This window comes from Corylus avellana, chromosome 1 (genome assembly GCF_965113065.1).
Source record: "Corylus avellana chromosome 1, dhCorAvel1.hap1.2, whole genome shotgun sequence".
Taxonomy (NCBI): domain Eukaryota; kingdom Viridiplantae; phylum Streptophyta; class Magnoliopsida; order Fagales; family Betulaceae; genus Corylus; species Corylus avellana.
The window spans coordinates 40,906,974-40,930,556 of NC_142490.1; the positions used below are offsets into that span (position 1 = coordinate 40,906,974).

Sequence of the window (23,583 nt, forward strand, 5' to 3'; positions counted from 1 at the left end):
CTTGTGTGTATGAGATTAGTATTCCCATGAGAATAGATTATTCTGAGGAATAAAGTGTTACCAAACAAATGACTAGTTATACCTAATGTTAGCTAGTCCAATACAAAGGTCTATTCCGCAAACTAAACAAGACCTAAGTATTCAAAATCTGTTGCTGAAAGAAGTCTTCTGAAGATTTTTTCAAGTCTTCCATGTAGTGGCGGAGTTAGAAATTTACAACTGTAGGGGTCAAATAAAAAATATAATAAACACAATTTAAAATAGAAAATAAATATTTTTTATTTGCAACCCTTAGGTTCTGACAACTAGAATCTTAGAATGATGTTCTTTAGATTTCTCATGTCATTAAAATTCAACGGTGTATTACTTTTTGGAATGTCAACTTCTTTTCTTTTGAATAAATAGTTTTAAATTTTAACGTTGTGATTCAAAAAATTAAAATTTTGAAGTTAAATTATAATTACATAAGAGACAACCAAATTGATAAACAATCATAGAGTATATATATATATGGAATAAATTATATACAACTAAAGTGATTATTTTTTTGCTCTATTATGAGCACTTCCCAACTTTTTTTTAAACATATATCTCTCGAAATTTTCTACAAGCTAATTTTATATAAATATTATAATATTCTCTAAGAAGCAAATAATGCCTAACGGCAAATAATGCTTGGCTGCTGATGCAACGAAAACAAATATTATTTTTACCTTATTTGCTCAATAGAAAAAAGAAAATGATTACCAATAATTCAATAAAAAGCTTTAGAGTTTAAAAATAATAAAGACACTGATTTTCAAGAGAGCAAGCAAGACTCTCTTTCAAGTATTTTTTTTTTTTTAAATGACAAATATATAAGATTCATTTTCAAAATTTTTCTTATATATATATATATTAAAAAAAAAAAAAAAAAAAAAATAGAAAGCTTGGGGGCTTGTGGCCCCCACAAGCCACAACATGACTCCGCCACTGCTTCCATGGACCATGCATCACTTCTTGTGGGTCTACGGCACTAATTTTGAGGGTCCCACTGTCCCAAATTTCTGTCTTTTACAAGTCAAACTTATTCTAAGTATTGACCCCTTTGTTTTCATACAATATAACGTGTGATGCGTATGTTGACGAAAATCGAGTATAAACAATAATCAGAAAAATTAATGCGACTTTGAGGCGTGTGTAAACGCTATCTCTAAGGTGATAATTGCCCCCACTCGAAACAATTTGTCACTAGGTTGCAAGCAATTCACCTCTAGAATAACAAAGTCACCAACTGGAGACAACAATTTTGAAGTAAAGTTGTAAAATTCGTAGAGCAAAATGCTCTATTTATAGATTTCGTGGAGGCGCTTCACAACTGCTAAGCAGTTGGCCCAACTGTTCAATGGTGCCTCTTCGGTTCAAAGGGGCCCCTTTATTTGAGATAGAACTGGTTCGACTCCACACTGCAATTTATTTTTATTGATTGCCACACTGCGATTTGGGCTGCTGGGTGTGCATGTGGGCCCGCAAACATGACCAAGCCCAAATCAAAAAACAGTGATTTTGCCCCTGAACCACACATTCTCATTCGTAATATTGCAATCTAGACAATATTTATAACAATCCCCCACTTAGATTGTGATATTAACTATTCAATTAAATACAGATATCGTCAATTAGATTCTTTCATGCATACAAGAAAGTATCTTTCGATTTAAACTTTTAATTATGTTAAGCATTTCAAATTTCTAACAAAGTCAATGGTGGCCTAAGCGTAAACCAAGCCTTTATATGTTAGGAACGGAAATACCACACACATGATTCTATCCAATTTTAGCGAAAAACTCACAAATTTTACTGCACTTATCCATGTGCTCCATCCTGGTTTTCATAAACATTTACATAAGCAAAACCTTATACTTTTGCTAGAAGTTGTCTCACTTCTTATGCTCATATACTTATTGTCTCTGTTACTTTAAACACTTAAATAATTATTGAACTTCATTAAGATTATAATACTCATCCTTCATTTATCGTAACAGCCAACACTTAACAATCTAGAATGGGTTTATCATAAAATATATATATATATATATATATATATATTTCAATGCTCTGCAGCCACTTCACTGTAACTTGTTATTACCCTTTAAACCTTAAACTATTTGTAAATAGTGTAAGGTGGGGTTCCTATTACAGGTGACTTTTTAAAATAAAAGGTTTTAAACCCATTCCACTAGATGTGCTTTTCACTAAATCTCTCAAGAGTCCCTTAGTAAATGGATATGACAAGTTTTTACTTGACCGCACATACACAATAGTAATAATACCATCGATTATCAAATGTTTGACATATTCATGTCTCATACTTATATGTCTAGATTTTTCATTATAAACTTTACTATATGCCCTAGACATAGTAGCTTCACTATCACAGCACAAAGAAATGGATGGCATCGGTTGTGGCCACAACTTTATATTTAATAACAAATTCCGTAGCCATTCTGCCTCTTCGCTGCTGCAAAAGCTATAAATTCGGATTCCATTGTGGAATGTGAAATACACGTCTGTTTCTTAGAAGCCCATGAAACCGCTCCACCACCAAGGGTAAAAACCCACCCGACGTAGCCTTGTTATCACTCGCACTAGTTATCCAACTAGCATCAATGTATCCTTCTGGTACTGATGGAAAATTGGTATAATATAGTCTTAATCCAATTGTTCTTTTAAGGTACCCAAGGACTCTACCAATTGCTTTCCAATGTTCCATACTAAGATTGTTCGTATATCTAGAAAGTTTACAAACTGCAAAGGAAGTGCAATCCATTGCGTACATTAAGCTACCAATTGTACTAGCATATTCTAACTAAGCAATTGCCCTACCAGAATTCTCAATTAATTTAAATGCAGAATCATATGAGGTACTTGCTTCTTTAATTCCTAAGTGTTGAAATTTAAAAGCATTTTCTCAATGTAGTGAGACGGACATAGAGCATAGCCCCCAATATATTTCTTTACTTTGATACCTAAGATAGTATCAACTTCCTTCATTTTGAACTTTGAAGTTAGCTACTTCTTAGTTTCAGATATTCCTTCCATATTTGTTCCAAATATCAACAAGTCATCCACATAAAGACAAATAATAACATCATAACAATCAGTGAATTTAGAATAAATACATTTATCAGCATTGTTATGTTTAAATCCATGAGATAAAATAACAGAGTCAAATTTCTCATGCCATTATTTTGGTGCTTGCTTCAATCCATATAATGGCTTGACTAATTTGCAAACTGTCTTTTCATTTCTAGACATAACAAATCCTTATGGTTGTTCCATGTATACCTCTTCATCTAAATCATCATTTAGAAAAACAGTCTTAACATCCATTTGATGTACATATAAATCAAAAAATAGAAGCTAGTGCCATAAGCACTCTAATGGATGTTATTCTAGCTACCGGTGCATAGGTATCAAAATAATCTATGCCTTTTTTTTGTTTAAATCCTTTAGCTACCAATCTGACTTTAAATGTTTGAAGAGGCCCATCTGTATTGTATTTCCTTCTAAATATCCATTTACATCCTATAGGTTTAGATCCACGAGGCAAATCAACTAAAACCCAAGTATTATTTGACTATATTGAGTCCATTTCATCATTAATTGCTTCTCTCCAAAATGCAACATCTCTTGAAGCCATAGCTTCTTTATATGTTTTAGGATCTTCTTCTATATTTAATAAAATAGGTATTTTGTTTAGAACAATTTCTCTGTTTCCTTCCAAAAGGAAAATAATAGCCTGCGATGACACAAAATCAGGATCCAAGTTCTTTTCTTTTATATCTCTTTGACTTCTCCTAGGTTCAGTTAAAGCCTCAGGATTTTTTCTTTTATTTTCCTGAGATAAATTAGGATTTAAGTCAATTTCTGGTGTTTGAGTAGGATTTGAAACAGTTTTGGAATCATTATAGAATTTATTTTCAATAAATTCTACATCCTTTGATTCTACTATGATATTAGAATCCAAATTCAAAAGTCTGTAGGCTTTCGAATTTTCAGCATATCCTACAAAAATACTCTTCAAAAGCCCTGGGTCCTAATTTTGTTCTTTTGGGGTCTGGAACTCTATACAAGGCTAAACATCCCCATACCCGAAGGTATTCCAGATTTGGTTTTCTACCTTTCCACAATTCATATGGTGAAACTTTAAAAATCTTAGAAGGTATTCTGTTATACACATGGCATGCTGTAAGCAAAGCTTCTCCCCACAAATTAAAATTTAACTTTGCATTCAAAATCATAGCATTTACCATGTCAACTAGTGTCCTATTTTTCCTTTTTGCTAAACCATTTTGCTGTGGGGTATATGGTGCGCTAGTTTGATGTATAATGCCATTTTCTTCACAATATAGAGAAAATTCGGCAGGAAAGTATTCACCACCTCTATCACTATCTTAATTTTCTTTTCCTTTTGATTTTCAACAACAGACTTATAACATTTAAACATACTGAAGGCCTCATCTTTACTTTTCATTAAATATACATATTTATATCTTGAAAAATCATCAATGAAAGTAATGAAATATCTATTGCCTCCTCTAGTTAAAACGCCATTATATTCACAAACATCAGAATGCACAAGTTCTAATAATTGTGAATTTCTATTTGTTTTTGGGAAAGGTTTCTTTGTCATTTTCAATTGAATTCAAATTTCAAATTTAGCACTATGATCGTGATTATATGAAATTAAACCATGTTTAGACATAAATTTTAAAGATCTAAAATTTAAATGTGGTAAACGATTATGCCACAAAATTGAAGACTCAACAATATAAGCACAACCATAGTTTATTTTATTAATACTTAATTTATACATGCCATCACAAGAGTATCATTTTCCAACAAACACTCCTCCCTTGGACATAATGAGACTATCATACTCAATTACAGCCTTAACATCTTTCTTACAAAGAAGATTTGCAGACACAAGATTTTTTCTAATTTCCAGAACATGAAGAACATTGACAAGAATAAGTCTCTTCCCAGATGTAAACTGAAGTTCAAAGTTCCTTTTCCCATTACTTTTGCAGTGTGGTCATTTCCCATTAGCACTTTTTGTCCATGCATTGCATCTTCATAATTCTTGAATTGAGATTTCTCATTGCAAACATGAACAGTAGCACCTTAATCATACCACCAATCAGAAGACTTGGTTGATGCAGCCATGTGTAACTCTGTAATTCTGTTAATATGCATTTCAGAGACCATGGCTACAATTTCAGAAGTCTCCTTTTCAGTTATATTTGCACTATTGGGAATTTTTGTGTCCTTCTTCTTTTGCTTCTTCATGTATCTACATTCACGCTTCAGATGTCCATTCTTTCCGCAATTGTTACAAGTTTTCTTTTTCTTATACTTGTTATAAATACACGTTTTTGCATAGAAAACTCTGAAAAACAAACTTCAGAATTGTTGTATGCAGTTGGTGACTTTGTTGTATCCTGCAGGTGAATTGCTTGCAACCCGGCAACAAACTCTTTCGAGTGTGGGCAATTATCATCTTAAAGATAGTGTTTATACACGCCTCAAAGTCGCATTGATTTTTCTGATTATTGTTTATACTTGATTTTCCTCTACAATTTTAAGGTGATAATTCGCATTGGGATCAGAATCTGATATGACGACTTTGAAGATGATGAATCAAGACTTCGTGAAATTGGACAGATTTGATGGGACGAATTTCACTCGTTGGAAAGACAAATTGATGTTCTTGCTCATGACATTAAAGATTTCATACATTTTGGATCCAGATTTACCAAAACTTGAAGAACCTAAGCCTGATGAAGATGCTCAGATAAAGGCAGAACACAAGAAGCTCTGCAAGTTCATGAATTTCAAGTTCTAGTGAATAAACTTCGAGACCTTAAGGTTGAAGTTTCAGAACCTCTGCAAGTTGGAGCCATAATTGCTAAACTTCCTCCAAATTGGAATAATTATAGAAAGAAACTTATTCACACAACTGAAGATTTCACTATAGAGCAAATTCAGAAACATTTACGAATTGAGGAGGAAAATCAAATTCGTGATAAAAACATATTTTCTCCAAGTAACTCTAAAGTGAACTTTGTTGATGAGAAAAATAAGTTTCAAAATAATTATGGAGGAAAGAAGAGGAATTATAGCGATCTCAACAACAACTCCAGCAATGGTTATTAATAACTGCCATCAAATTTTGGATTCTTGCATATCGAATTAAAATGTAGTTTTACATGCTTAGAGAAAATATCATAGTTTTACACCGTTGTAGGCATTTGTTTCAACCTTTTGCTTTGGAACTTATGTGGCGGCTTATTGAGACAAGAGTTATAATAACTCAAGAGACAAATAACTCAAGAGTTAACAGTTACAAATGATAAATTAAATTTGTTGTTGTTAATTTACAAGTAGAAAAGACTTGTAACATTTAGACTATTTTTCTATAAATAGTCTTCTATACAATGAAATGATCAAGGAAAAAATGTAGCGCTGAAAAAGCTTTGATATGTAGACATAAGCGATAGCCGAACCACCTAAATTCTCGGAGTCTCTCTTCCTTGTTTTCATTTCTCTTCACTAGATTATAAGTTCTAATATGGTATCAGAGCTATTTTGGCTAACGCCATTTATTGATCCTAATTTTTTTTTTTTCTTTCTATTCCATTGGTTCATGGATGGAATGACAAATGGATTGGATATGATAGCAAGTCTGTTAAGTCTCTATTTGTTGTCTCATTTGTTTGTTGTGAAGCAACTTTTGTTTTTTTGTTTTGTTTTGTTTTTTTCATTGGTTCAAACCATCTAGCCAAGCTTGTGAGAATTGAGGAAAATGGTATCCCTTCGGGAACAATTGGCTCCAAGATCCCCAACCCTTTCTGCGCTCACTCCTACAAGTCCATAGCCGATGAGGTAACAAGCAGCTGCTAAAAGAAGTCAACAAGCGTCAAAAATCCCTTCAACAATCAAATCAGTTGGGTTATTCTCATTGTAAATGCTTGATATTCCGAGCCCGATTGCGACTTCCATTGGGGTTGAGAGAAAAAAAAAAAAGAAAAAAAAAGGAGGCATATGTTTGGCCCATGTGGTAAATTTCAGGCCCATAGTTGGGCCCATTCAGGCCATAATAGCCGATGTCGGCCAAAAGATTGCCGATGTCAAATACCAGTCAAAGTAATTGATACCGGCCAAAAAGTTGCCGATGTTCAAGTACAGCTATAGCAGCCGATATTCCACTTCAGGCCATAGAACCCATTTTTCATCCTTTTGATGTTCAAGATTGATCTACTGTTGGGTTTACGGGAGCGTATTGAGACAAGAGTTATAATAACTCAAGAGACAATGAACTCAAGAGTTAACAATTACAAATAATAAATTAAATTTGTTGTTGTTAATGTATAAGTAGAAAAGACTTGTAACGTTTAGACTCTTTTTCTGTAAATAAAGTCTTGTATACAATGAAATGATCAAGGAAAAAATGTAGCAAAGAAAAAACTTTGATGTGTAGACATAGGCGATAGCCGAACCACCTTAATTCTCTGAGTTTCTCTTCCTTGTTTTCATTATAAGTTCTAATATGGCTTATCAGTGCTGCGTATTAAGTTGATTTATGTTGTGTCTGCCTTTTGGTTGCCATTTGGGATGGTTCCTCTGCTTAGGTTGTGACTTGTGAACAAGTAAATAAGGGGAATCTCCATTTTATGTTGTTCTATAGCGAATTAGGATCTTCTCCATTTTAAATGAAACAGATAATATCTATTTCTTATAAGGATTTAAAGTTTGTGCATTTATCGGTATATAAGATGCCACATCATTTAAATGTTTTAAAAGACGTGCCTACATTGACTTTATATACACCGTTAGATGTACAAACATTAAATCCTGATAATGAAATTTAAAGTGAAGAAGATCTTATTCCTTCCATAGTGAATCCCAAGTAGATAAAAATGCATTCCTTGTGGTTTCTTGACGGGCCCTGAATCCGTCTACCTGTCGATTAAATGGGTGATAGCTTTGGTGATTGGCAGCAAGCTAAAACGGCATGAGGAGAAAAAGAGGTCTGGACATGGGGGAGAATCATGCGTTGTACATTTTCAAATATTTCCTTCAAAAGAGAGATGGCAAATGGATTGTCCTATTATTTACCAAGAAAAGAACAAAAAAAAAAAAAAAAATGTATCCTATTATCCTTGGGGCAGTTATTTTTCTTTTGATTGATTTCCTTTGATTCAGATTACAGACAATTGCTAATTTGCAATCCTCTCATGTTGTGAGTGAAAATAATGAATCACTTTTTCTGTCACAAGTCATAAAAAGCTTCACAGGGAGTTAACACAATATGTGATTAAATATGTTATAATTATGCATATACTTGGAGCTGCTCATATTCAGGCAGACTTGCTTTGATGATTGATAGTTCTGATCATAAGTATATTGATTATGAAATATAGGGCATTTGTTTAGGTCTTGATTGAGATCACATGCAATACTTAGGATACTGATGTACACAGTGTAATAGCTTTAATTTAAGCCATTTATTTTAAAATAAAAAATTTCTTCAATTCAGTCTAATAAATTGTATAATGTGAGAAGCACATGACTTGTTAGTATAATTAACATACTACCTACACGGTTAACGCTCTTTACTGTAATGTTAATTCTTCTTCTTCTGACACTCAAACACAGCTGAAACACGAAGCAGTCCAATGGCTCTCTCCTAAACAAATTCGTCTCCCTTCTCAGTTTTCTCTGATTTTTTTATTTTATTTTAAGAATTTGATCCAAGTATAGGCAGTCATCTCCAAAGAGTTTAAAGAAGTCTAATTTGTATTTAGGTGAGAATTCGTGTTGTGGCCGTGTGGTGAGAGTCCAAGGCGAAAACATGTTGAAATGTCTTCTTAATTATAAGAGAAACTATGTAATGGTAGAATTGGTTCTCTGTATCTTATTGATTTGACACAATATGCATTGTTGTACTTCCTTCAACAACTATGCTGACTTTTATCAGATTGCTTGGATTAAGAGATTGAGGTTGATTTGGATTCTGCAATGGAAACTGGTTTGGATTCTGCAGGTGTTGTTCTTACATTAACAAAGCCAGGTGCAACACCAAATACTGGATTGTCCAAACGGTTCTTGTTTCCTCCATTCTTCAAGCCTTCATTAACGTACACAGAAAGAATTTTAGCACATACTATACCTTCATTAACATCCATTCTGCGAGCCTTCATTTAAGTTCAACCCCAGCTGCAAATTTTTCAGTCGTGTATATCAGAGAGAAAACTGAGAAAGGAGATCGATGAACGGCTTAAGGAGAGACTTTTGGATTGCTTTCTATGTTTGAGCATATGAAAGAAGACACATGGCAAATTATTACACTGGGTTAGAGAAAATTTTTTCCAAAATAGTTTGGAGGAACGTATCTCTCCACGATTGTTATTTGAAGAAAACAATTTTGACATGAGAAGCACATCACATTTTTAACTTTACACCTTAAAAGTGCCTCCTGATTGTTGGGGGTGCACGTTAATGTTGAAGATGAGAACCTAACCCTCTCTTATCTTAATAGGCTTTGAAACCAGTAAGACAAAAAATCCTAGAGGTATTTTTGTCCCACAATAATTCATATGTATCTATTAGTTAGGCTAGTGTAAAACACATGTTGCATACACGTACGTGGTTGTGTAGGACACCTCAATAAAGTGAAAACTTTAACATTACACCCATCCTACATTAAAACTTTTAGAATAGATTTCCTTGATATTCAAAGATTGCATTAAAATTTGACGTTTTCATACAATAGTTGCTCCACTTGCCATATAAAATGACTATATTTCAAACCTGCTCCTCGTGGTCGGCAATGTGACTCTAATAAGACATCCTAAAAATTGATCAGCTACTATCTTCTTTCACCGACCTTGAAGATTTACAATCTCGGAAAAATCTTGTCCACTGATCGTACTACTACTACATATGTCATTGGGTAGGACAACTTCCTTCTCAAGCCTGGCATCTTTGTCCGCACTCTCCTGCAACTGCAACGCTAGCTCAAGGTCCCGCACCACATCATTCATTGATGGCCGGTTGATTCCATTGTCGTGCAAACAATTAACCGCAATCTCAGCAAATGTCTTCAAACACTCGGCTGCTATTTCACCCTTCAATGATGGATCAATGATCTGGTCAACCTCTCCATTGCTATAGCATTTTGGAGCCCACTCTCCTAGGCATACCACTTGCATCTCTCCAGTACGTATCATGGGTGGCTTCCCAGACAATACTTCGAACAAAACTACACCAAACGAATATACATCAGACTTCTGAGACAATTGTTGACGTCGGTAATATTCTGGATCTAAATACCCAAAAGTACCCTTTACATTTGTGCTGACGTGGGCTTCTGACTTTCCTATTTTGGATAACCCAAAATCAGACACCTTTGCCTCCCATTTCTCATCCAATAAGATATTTGTTGTCTTCACATCACGATGAATGATTGTGTGGTTCGCGCCCATGTGAAGATAGTTCAACCCACGTGCTGCACCGATACATATCTTCAACCGTTGCTTCCAACAAAGAGGAGGATTATCGGTGGTTTTGTGGAGATGATCACGAAGGGTCCCACGAGCCATAAAATCATAGACGAGGATCATCTCATTGCCATCGTTACAGTAGCCTATTAAAGAAACGAGGTGACGGTGGCGAAGCTGGGAGAGCATCTCAATTTCGGTCTCGAACTCATGAGCCCCTTGTTGAGAACCGGGTGTCAACCGCTTGATCGCAACTAGGTTGGCCCCACCGTCAATGTTTATGTACCCTTTGTACACGTTACCAAACCCACCAACCCCAATTATGAGAGTTTCGTCGAAGTTGTGGGTAGCTGCTTTAATCTTAGCCAGTGAAAAGTGACGACACTGATCAGACGGCAAAGATGACCTGTGAGTCTTTGATGACTTGTTTGTAGAGCTGGAGTCCTTGTCTCTTTTGCGCCGCCGGAGAATGAAGAATCCGAGAATGGATAGCACAATAAAGCCAAAAAGTCCACCACCACCGACGGCACCTATTATTGTAGTAGTGTTATTCTTGGACTTCGTTGGAGGGGTCAAAGCAACTTGGCCGGGATTGGATATGCCATTAGAGGTGCCTGCTTTAATGATTTCGACACCGTTCAAGATTACATCAGTGTAAAGAGTCTTCCAATCTTGTGGGTTTGCTTGTAATGCGAGAGAGAGATTGATTTTCTTCTCGCCTTCTTTGCCAAACATGGAAACAGCGTAGTCTCTATATACCGGAATACCATTTCCACCACTCCAACGTATCACGTCGGCTGCATTCTCTACGGTTTGATTTGCTATGAAAATTAGGAACTCTCTATCGTGTTGCTGAGTAATCTCTGGTTGAAACTCGCAGAAGTGTAGCCTAACGAGATAGACAAACCCAGAATCTACGGGGAATTCCCAGGTGAGATTGTAGCTCTTGTTGATAGTTGTGTTCGCCCCCATTGTCCGGGCAGTGCGATAGACGTCTTTTGGAGCAGTGTACGGAGGTACCATCTTGGTAAACTTCAGTTCAATAGTTGTGTTAGCAGTTACAAAAGATTGTTCATACGCTATGAAGTACTCGTCGTCCTGACTCCAGCTCCGGAACATGCCAGTGTCTTCAGAGGGTGGAATGGAGGAGCCTCCAACATTTACTCTGTATAACATCTCGAGAGCAGTGTTGTTCTCGATGCGGTACAGGCTCTGCTGGCCGATAAAAGATAACCCCTCATCAGCAGACGAGGTGTAATAGAGATTGGAAGGCATCGACAAGATTTCAATTCCATTGATAAAAGCGTGTGAATTAGAAACGACGCTCGGAGTGAAGGTGATGTTCAACATCTGATCTTTCTCGATGCTGATTAAGTATTCTCTGAATATGGTATCCTCTGGACGTGAAGGGCTGAAATTGCTAAGAAGACTAAAACGTCCCGCTTTGACAGAGAATTGGGGTTTAGAGCTATCAAATTTGCGGTACGAAGCCGGGTTGAAGTAAAGTCGAATGAATTTTTGGCCGGCTTTGACCGGGAACATGTAGGTGAATTCGGAGAGAGAGAACCGGGCTGTGGTATAGGGTGTTTGAACAGCAGAGAGGCGTGGAACTGAGCTGCCGCCAAAAGATGTCCGGTTTAGAGAGTTTTCAAAAGGGGAGAATTTTGAAGACACGTCTCCAATCCAGATTCGCCCGTCTAGAGAAGTTGAATTGCCAGAGGAACCACAGGTTACGAGAATCATATCGATCGGTGTGTAAGGATACGGCGATCCACCAGCGACGGTGCTTGTCAGGTGGTATAGGAAGAAGGCTATGTAGAGAGGTGTAAAACGTGGTAACAGGAGACGTGTTTTGCTTCTGTTCCACATCGATCGTAGCGCACAGAGACAGAGACAGAGAGAGAGAGAGAGAGAGAGAGAGAGAGAGAGGGGTAATTGATTTAAGGGAAGCTCAGTACGTAATTGCAAAGCCATCTATTCATTATGTTTTATGGCCCCTTTGTTTTTAGAATCCACTATATATCTTCTTCAAAGTATTGGCCCCTTTGTTTTCATTGAGACAAATGTTATACTTTTCAAAAAGAAATCTTAAAATTTATTCTATAGGAGATTATGACACATTATTTAAAGCATATTCAGAAGAAAAAAAAAAAAAATTGGGTCGTCATCCATTTTTTAAGACAAAAAGAAAAATATAGAAATTACAGTTTATAATAATATTTTTTTTCTAGTGTTACTTAAAAAAAAAAAAAAAAATATGTTGACAACATGATGAGACATGATGCGTTTAAAGTAAGAGAGAGACACGGTACAAATCAGAATTTTTTTTTTTTTTCTACAATAAAAAAATAACACATTGACTTTGAATACCAAAACTGAAAAAGACAAAAGTGTTGTAAAATTAAAGAAAATGACAAGACAAGATAAAGAGATTGCAATATGTGAAACTAGTTCTTCAGGAACTATGTATGATTCTTCTCTATTATTGTGTGTTATACATACAACTCAATACTCCATTTTATAGGCATAGAATCATAATGGGAGGTTAAGGAATATGAAAAGGGGAATATGAAACAAGAGGGTACATTAATGTATTACATGGATGTTATAGGAATTCTAAAAGATGATATGAATGTGTAGAATTCCAAGAGATGGAACTAAATGGTCATCCACCAAATGCATGAATGCATTCATAACACTCCCCCTTGGATGACCATACACTAAGAATATGCCTCGTTAAAACCTTGCCAAGGAAAACCCAGTGGGAAAAAACCTGTGGCGAAGAAAAAAGAGTACAATATTCTTGTGTGCCTTCGTATGCTTTAGGATTGCCTCATTAAAACCTTGCAAAGGAAAACCCAGTGGGAAAAACCTTAGCGAAGGAAAAAGAGTACAATCAGCATAATCATTTTACTCCCCCTCATTAGCATGAAGAGCTTCAATTGTTTATGATGAAAGATCCTTCAGTCGGCGCATTCCAATGTTATTCACCAACTTCTTAAATGTTGCAGTTGGTAATGCTTTGGTAAATAAATCTGCCAAATTGTCACTTGATCGTATCTGTTTAACATCAATATCACCACTCTTCTGGAGCTCATGTGTATAAAAGAACTTTGGTGAAATGTGTTTGGTTCTATCACCCTTAATATATCCTCCTCTGATCTGTGTGATACAAGCAGCATTATCTTCATATAATATTGTCGGGCTATCTTTGATTGTGGATAAACCGCACTTTTCTCGAATGTGTTGAATTACTGATCTTAGCCATATGCATTCCCGACTTGCTTCATGAATTGCAACAATCTCTGAGTGATTTGAAGAAGTAGCAACAAGTGTTTGCTTGACAGATCTCCATGAAATAGCAGTACTTCCACTTGTAAATAGATATCCTGTTTGAGATCTACCTTTATGCGGATCAGAAAGAAAACCCGCATCTGCATATCCAATTAATTGTGAATTTGAACCTTTTGAATAAAATAATCCCATGTCAGCTGTTCCACGAAGATATCGTAGAACATGTTTGACCCCATTCCAATGCCTTCGAGTTGGTGCAGAGCTGTATCTTGCTAATAAATTAACTGAAAATGCTATATCAGGTCGTGTGCAATTTGCAAGATACATCAAAGCACCAATTGCACTAAGATATGGTACTTTAGGACCAAGAATTTCTTCGTCATCTTCTCGAGGGCGAAAAGGATCTTTTTTCACATCAAGTGACCGAACAACCATTGGAGTGCTCAAAGGATGAGCTTTCTCCATGTAAAAGTGCTTCAGGACTTTTTCTGTGTACGTTGATTGATGAACAAGAATTCCATTTGGAAAATGTTCAATTTGTAAACCAAGGCAAAATTTTGTCTTTCCAAGATCTTTCATCTCAAACTCATTTTTTAAATACGTGGCAGTTTTTATGAGCTCTTCTGGAGTCCCAACAAGATTTAAATCATCTACATAAACTGCAATGATAGCAAATCCGGATTCTGATTTCTTAATGAAAACGCATGGACAAATTGGATTATTCTCAAATCCTTCTTTCAATAGATATTCACTAAGACGATTGTACCACATGCGTCCGGATTGCTTTAACCCATATAAAGATCTTTGTAGCTTGATAGAATAAATACTTCGGGATTTCGAATTATATGCTTCAGGCATTTTATATCCTTCAGGAATTTTCATGTATATATCATTATCAAGTGATCCATATAAATATGCTGTAACCACATCCATTAAACGCATATCCAAACTTTCTGTAACTACCAAGCTAATCAAAAATCTAAATGTAATTGCATCCACTACAGGGGAATATGTTTCTTCATAATCAATACCAGGTTTCTGCAGGAAACCTTGTGCAACAAGTCTTGCTTTGTATCTCACAATTTCATTTTTCTCATTTCGTTTTCGTACAAATACCCACTTGTATCCAACAGGTGATACACCTTCAGGTGTTTGGACTACAGGTCCAAATACTTCACGTTTTGCTAATGAGTTCAATTCTGCCTGAATTGCTTCATTCCACATTGGCCAATCATTTCTACGTCGACATTCTTCGACGGTTTGTGGTTCAATATCATCATTACTTCTGGTAATGTCAAATGCAACTTTAAATGAAAATATGTTGTCGACAACAATTTTGTTTCTATCCAATATTTCTCCTGTACTTACATAATTTATTGAGATCTCATTATTTTCAGGTACCTGTTCCTCTTCAGGAGGTAACTCTTCAGGAGATTCCTCTTCAAGAGGTTCCTCTTCGGGGGATTCCTTTCCAGGAGAATTTTGTACAGAAAGTTTGGATGGATCAATTTTCGTTGCCTGTTTTGTGGGTAATGCCTCTTCAGGAGCGCCAATTTCATTTCCTTGTGCTTTTCTCTTCCGGGGAATCTTATCCTTTGCACCAATAGGTCTTCCACGCTTCAGGCGCGCCTTAGACTCATTTGCTGCTGTATTAATTAATTGTCCTACAGGGACTTCTATCTTCGCTGGAGTATTAGCAGCTGGAATGTGAGACTTAATTATTTTCTTGTTGTCAGTAAATGCATCTGGCAATTGATTTGCAATACTCTGCAAATGAATGATCTTCTGAACTTCTAGTTCACATTGATTTGTACGAGGATCAAAATGAGATAACGTCGAATTATTCCAAGTGATTTCTTGTCGTGCTTCTAGCAACGACTTTTCTTTCCCTAGTGATGGGAATATGTTTTCATCAAAATGACAATCTTCAAAACGTGCTTTAAAAACATCACCAGTTAAAGGCTCAAGATATCTAATGATAGAAGGAGAATCAAAACCAACATAAATTCCAAGTCTACGTTGAGGTCCCATCTTAGTGCGTTGAGGTGGTGCAATTGGAACATATACAGCACAACCAAAAATACGAAAATGAAAAATATTTGGTGGTTGACCAAATGCAAGTTGCAAAGGGGAATATTTTTGGTAAGCTGTTGGTCTGATCCGAACTAATGATGCAGCGTGTAATATTGCATGTCCCCAAGCAGAAACAGGTAATTTTGTTTTCATAAGCAAAGGTCGAGCAATTAACTGAAGTCGTTTAATAAACGATTCAGCTAAACCATTTTGAGTATGAGTATGAGCAACAGGATGTTCAACATTGATTCCAATTGACATGCAATAGTCATAAAATGCTTGAGATGTAAATTCACCCGCATTATCCATCCGAATAGATTGAATTGGATAATCTGAAAATTGTGCTCGTAATCTAATTATTTGAGAAAGAAGTCTAGCAAATGCAACATTACGAGTAGAAAGCAAGCAAACGTGTGACCACCTCGACGATGCATCTATTAAAACCATAAAATATCTAAATGGTCCACATGGAGGGTGAATCGGCCCACATATATCTCCTTGAATTCTTTGTAAAAATGATGGAGATTCAACAATTACCTTAGAAGGGGATGGTTTGATAACAAGTTTACCTTGAGAACATGCAGCACAAGGATAATCACTTGGTAAAAGAATCTTCTGGTTCTTTAAGGGATGCCCATAAGAGTTCTCAATTATTCGACGCATCATAATTGTTCCCGGATGTCCAAGACGATCATGCCAAAGCATAAACATCTTTGGATTAGAGCACTTCTGGTGCATTACAACATGTGATTCAATTGTTCTTATTGTTGTATAATACAACCCGGAAGAGAAAGCAGGCAGTTTTTCCAATATAAGCTTCTGGCCCGAAATTGTTGAAGTAATATAAAGATATTCGTCACTGCCTTCATTAGTGGTTTCAACATGATAACCATTTAGACGAATATCCTTAAAACTAATTAAATTTCTTCTAGATTTAGAAGAATACAAAGCATCGTCAATACAAAATTTTGTTCCTTTTGGCAATATAATATTCGCTCTTCCAGAGCCTTCGATAAGGTTTGATGAACCTGATATTGTATTGACACTAGCTTTGTTTAATATCAAGTATTGAAAATATTTCTTATCTCTAAGAATTGTGTGCGTTGTACAACTGTCTGCTAGACACAAATCTTCACCAATCATTTTTGAATTAATCATTCCATCAATATGACCCATACCTCCATATATAAACAAAATATATATTAAATTTCATTAATCAAAAATAAAATAACAAAATACAATTAAATTTAACAATGTAAACTCAATGTGATTAAGACACAATGAAAACATTTTAATTGTTATAGACATATTTATCACCAATGAAAAGATCAGTTTTTGTGTTAGAGTCTACAAAGAAATCAGAAACATTAAGATGAATGTTACCCTTTCCATTTAGAGTATTACGAAAAATTGGAGAATCTTCAGGATTACTGTGATTAGCAAAATTCATTTCAATCTCCTTTTCTTTTATGGAGGTTTGATATAGGTCTACCAGATGTTTAGGCGTACGACAGGTACGTGACCAATATCTTTTTCATACCACACATGTAACATTTATCTTCATAGTTCTTTGTAGGTTTATTCTGTAAACCTTTGTTTTCATTTTGTTTCGCCTAAGTGTAGTTCCACTTCTGGTGGTATATGTAACACCCCCAGCCCGTTAAGGCTGAGTTTGCCACTTTTCTTCTTTTTCAACAAAAATTCTTGCAAAGATCTATAAGGTCTATCAGAGTACTTGATTTTAAAAGATACAATAAATGCGTAAAACATTTTTTTCAAGAGATTTTATTACAAGCGGAATTAGAAAACATTAAACTTTAGTTGCGGAATATCATATCATTACAATAACTTATATGAAAAGACTTTGAAAATTAATAATTATTCCCACCCCATTCCGGCCTCCTATTCCAGCATCCTTTCTACCTGAAAACAAGAAATAAAACTGAATGAGCCCAAAGGGGGCCCAGCAAGTAAAATCCACAACCATAAATAGTTTTACTCATTGTTCTCAGTTTTGAAAATCATTTTCGCAAATAAATATAATTCTAGCCATAATAATATCTGTATGTACGGTTGCATCTCCCGTAACATATACATACTATTACATCTAGTAATAGATCATCGTTGTAAATCATCTTTATAAATCATCATCATAATGCATTATTATAAATAATCTCTGTAAATCATCATAGCATATCATCGTTGAAAATATAGTATCATTTTCTCATAATAAGGCCCATGTACACTATTACCCCTGTGCACGAGGGTTGCGGGTCCTGTGACCATGGCACTGAACTGTGGCCACAGCCATGCCCGACCGTCAATTAACTCTTTCTTGGTGCACTCAACGGTCTAGTTGATGGAATACCACCTTCTGGCATAGCCTCCTTCAGTGGTTTCGCCTCCATCCGAGTATCGGTACCGAACTCTCATCTTATCTTATCTTGGGGCCAAAAATACTCTCCTCCATACATGTGCCCTCATTTCATAAACATTTATCTCATCTCTTGTACTTTTCTTTGTACTTCTTTTGATGCATCTTAGGGCAACATGTAGGAGGGTTTATCATCATTTTTCTTTCTTATAATCATCATCATTTCTCAACTTTCTTTTCTTAAAATGGAAACTTTTCCAAATATAAACTTGTTGTGCTTAAAAAGCCTTTAAAGAAATATAAACTTTCTAAATAATTCTTTTAGAAATCCTTCATGCATGCAACATAACTTCATAATACGTAAATAAAATAATCATTTACAATTTACTAAAGAATGAATAAATAGCATGACATGAAGTAACTTTAGAAGGGGTAGTGAATTTACTTACCTCTAGACTGAAGCTAAAAGTGGTATGAAGGAATCCAGTTGCTCCAATATGACTAACACCACTAGTATATCTTTTGAAACTAATTTCTAAAGTCCGCTATCTCTTGTGTTCTTTCTTTCTTGTAGCGCTTGGTCTCGCCCTTTCTCTCTCTGTTCTGAGTAAACACTCTTAGAAAGAAGAAAGACCGAGTAAAAAGCGGAAGAAGGAAGAATATATGCAAGAGATGGGAGAGGAGATGAGTGGTGAAAATTCTGAAGGAGAAGAGCTCTATTTATAGGAGAAAATCAAACACTATTCTACCGTCAATTTACAATTATACCCTCATTTTACTATTTCACCAACCCTATACTATTTCACCAACCCTATACTATTTCACCAACCCTATACTATTCTACCTTCAATTTACAATTATACCCTCATTCTATCTTCAATTTACAATTATACCCTCATTTTACTATTTCACCAACCCTATACTATTTCACCAACCCTATACTATTCTACCTTCAATTTACAATTATACCCTCATTCTATCTTCAATTTACAATTATACCCTCATTTTACTATTTCACCAACCCTATACTATTTCACCAATTACCATTCTCTAATTACCACTCTCATAAATTTTCCAAGAATTAAAATCCTTAGCTACAATGGATATTAAAATAACCTCATTATCAAAATAATCTATTTAAATAGCTTTGAAAATTCTGGGACACTACAGTATAGAACATTTCTTTTGTAAAAATTATGAGTATGTTCCCCTTGACCTCTATAATTTTTTTTCTTCTACCACGTCTACGTCCACAACCATGGTTTCCTTTATTACCATGAAATGAGGTTCCATTTGCTTCAGGAAATGGTGTAGAACCCGTTGGACGAGATTGATAATTTTTCATTAATAGCTCGTTGTTTTGCTCAGTCACTAGAATGCAAGATATCAGTTCAGAATATCTTGTGAAATTACGCTCTCGATATTGCTACTGCAGGAGCACATTCGAGGCATGAAATGTGGTATATGTTTTTTTCTAACATATCCATATCAGTGACTTTTTCTCAATACAATTTTAATTGTGGGCTGATTTTGAAGAGTTCAGAGTTAATCACTGACACTCTTGAAATCTTGCAACTTCAGGTGCATCAAATCATAACGAGCTTTTGGGAGGATAACTATCTTCTGGTGCTCGTATCTCTCCCTTAAATTATTTCACAAGGTCAAGGGATCCTTTACCGAAAGGTACTCAGTTTTTATATGCTTCAGGCATATAAAATTAGAAGACATCATATTCATAACATTAGTATGATAAAATTCTAATTTATAATAAATCTCACATGAATCATAATATGCAAGTATTATGATAGCTTTATAATAAATCTCACATGAATCATAAAACAATAAAAATTTAATGAATTGAGAATACCTCACGGATAGCTTTTGATGTTGAAGATCAAAAGAACACAATAATTGGCTAGAGCTTCGTGCTGATAACGTGTTGTAAAATTAAAGAAAATGACAAGACAAGATAAAGAGATTGCAATATGTGAAACTAGTTCTTCAGGAACTATGTATAATTCTTCTCTATTATTGTGTGTTATACATACAACTCAATACTCCATTTTATAGGCATAGAATCATAATGGGAGGTTAAGGAATATGAAAAGGGGAATATGAAACAAGAGGGTACATTAATGTATTACATGGATGTTATAGGAATTCTAAAAGATGATATGAATGTGTAGAATTCCAAGAGATGGAACTAAATGGTCATCCACCAAATGCATGAATGCATTCATAACAAAAAGTACAATTATTTGTTCACTCCCATTTTTTTTGATCAATCTCCTCCCATTATGGGGAGGATCGGAGATTCTCCAATTTTTAATCTTAGGCCATTTAATTTTATCTAACAATTATCATGTGTCCCACTTAAATTAAATAATAAAATATTAATTAATTTTTTTTTAAAAAAATTAAAATAAAAATAAAATAAAAAAAATTGGGGTGGTCGGCCACCCTAGTTGAGTCTAGGGGTGGCTTCGCGGTTTGGGGCCATGGCTACTACAAAAAACCTTTTGATTAGTAACGACAATTTACTAATTTGGTTAATAAATGTGTGCGGCATGTTACTAATTTGGATGTTACTTAAAAAATATTTAGTAATGTGTCAATTCTGACACGTTACTAAAGTATAAAGAATTAATAAAAAAAAAATCTTTATAAAATAAAAAATAAAAATATATATATTGTAAGAGAAACTTCACTTAGTCCGAAAATTTCATTATTTTTGCAATCAAATTAATTTAAACTATCAATTTTTTACAAAGACATCTATTAATTATTTTTCTTTGTTAAATCTTAACGAAGTTGGTCAGAATTTAACGAAATATATAAAAATACTTATATTTAAATCTTTGCATTTTTTTTTATGTAATTAAAAAAAAAATTATAAATTCAATTCTATAAATTAAGATATTTTGTATAATAAAAATTGAAGGGAGTAGTTAGCAAAGTTTCCGTGCATATTCTCTGTCGTCATTAATGTACTGCTAGTGAGTCGAAATGGACATCGCAGAGGCAACAGAGATCCACATCTTTGAAGATAAGCTTTCCGTGTATTATTTTGCATTGGAAATCTTCCATGATCATGTGTCACTTTTAGTGGTCCGCAACACTAATTTTCAGGGTCCACTAATTTTTTCAAAGTATCGAGATCTTTGTTTTCATTGAGACAAATGTTATCCTTTTCTAAAACAAATTTTTAAATTTATTCTATATGAGAATTATGACACATTATTTAAGAAGTAAATTCAAAAAAAAAATAAAAATTGGATAGTCATCCATTTTTTAAGACAAAAGGAAAAATATCGAAATTACGGTTTATAATAATTTTTTTTTTTCAAGTGTTACTTAAAAAAAAAAAAAAAAAAACATATGTTGACAACATGACACATATATGATGCGTTTAAAGTAAGAGAGAGATATGGTAGAAATCAGATTTTCTTTTTTCCTCGAATAAAATTAAAAATAACGCATTAACTTTGAATATTAAACTGAAAAAGACAAAAATACAATTATTTGTTCTCTCCCATTTTTTTTCCAATTCTGTGTTGTTCTTTTCGACGGTCCCCACCCTCCCAATTCAAGACAATGATAACGCAATTACCCAAAAAAAAAAAAAAAAAAAAAAAAAAAAAAAACAAAACAAAAACAAAAGGAAGCTGGTGGCAAATTTTCTTCAAAGTTCAATAGAGTGAGATTCATTAGGAATCCAGAGGCGGAAATTACTTGATGCTAGCAGCATAGTGGCAAACGGTTTGAACAAAAGCGATGAGGGGAAAATTTTGTTTGATGAGCGAAAATTAGGGTTAATTATTCTCTCCAACAAGAAGTCTGAAGGAGAAGGGTGTTAAGTAAGGGATTTATATATGTGGTCTGCTATGATTTAACCTACAGAAAGAAATTTATTACAAATTGATTTGTAACTATTTCAAACAAACGCATCTGAGAAAGTAATATGTGCTCCTTAATATGCGGAAATCACTCTCTTTTTTTTTTTTTTTTCTTTTTCTTTTTCTTTTTCTTTTTCTTTATATAGAAAATTCATGAGAAGTTATAATCCCCACCACTAGTAAATGGAGTCCTAAGCTAGCTGCCTCTTGTGCTCTACATGAAAATATAATAGATGAATAGAGTTGTCTTATAGCAATTAGATTACATATCAATTTTATTGATTATTTGATAATTATTAGAGAATAACTTCTATAGGGTCGTGGCATAAACTAAGGCCTTTGTGCCCTCCAATAAGAAGACGACACATCAACGTAGAACACTGTAACAAAAATATGGTGTTCCACCTAATCTTTTTTCTAGAATACCTAAAACAAAACACCTTTTAGAATAACCTTTTCATATTTTTGTCCAAAACCGCTCCAACCACCAACTTGCCACCGGAGACGCCGCCGGAGACGACGCCGGCCGGTACAAAAAAAACCAGAGATGACGGATATAACCCCTACAGAAAACGCCGAGTAAAAACCAAGCTCCTCCTCCCTCTCTTCGGCGCCCCTCTCTCTCACCGGCGGCAGTAGAGAAATTTTTTTTTCTCTGCTACCTTTTTTCACTGCTGCCGGGCAACCGAGAACAGAGAAAAAAAAAATTTTGCCATGAGAAAATATTTTTTCTCTGTTCTCTGTTGCCCGGCGGCAGAGAACAAAATTTTTCTCTACTGCCGGGCAACAGAGAAATTTTTTTTTCTCTGTTCTCTGCTGCCGGGCAACAGAGAACAGAGGAAAAAAAAATTTCTGTTGCCCGGCAGCAGAGAAAAAAAAATTTCTCTACTGCCGCCAGTGAGAGAGAGGGGCATCGGAGAGAGGGAGGAGGAGCTTCGTTCTTACCCGGCGTTTTTTGTAGGGGTTATATCCGTCATCTCTGGCTTTTTTTGTACCGGCCGGCGTCGTCTCCGGCAGCGTCTCCGAGGACGTCTTCGGTGGCAGGTTGGTGGCTGGAGCGATTTGAGAGAAAAATATGAAAAGGTTATTCTTGAAGGTGTTGTGTTTTAAGTATTCTAGAAAAAAGATTAGGTAGAACACCATATTTTTGTTACAGTGTTCCACGCTGATGTGCCGCCTTCTTATTGGAGGGCACAAAGGCCTTGGTTTGTGCCACGAACCAAACATGTAATTCTAACATGTTTTTTTAATTGGTATGAAATACATGCCACTTTATTAGATGCGTTTGTATAAAAGCTACAAACCAATTTGTAGCAAATTATTGTCATGGTTTTGAAAAACACATGTTGCATACATGCACGTGGGTGTGTAGGAGACCTCAATAAAGTGAAAACTTTTATTC

General features: G+C 34.9%; 1 pseudogene; it reads right to left on the reverse strand.

Annotated features, from left to right (window-relative positions):
• Positions 1–9,825: 9,825 nt before the first annotated feature.
• On the reverse strand, positions 9,826–12,418 carry LOC132171303 (receptor-like protein kinase FERONIA pseudogene; annotated as a pseudogene).
• Positions 12,419–23,583: the final 11,165 nt, after the last annotated feature.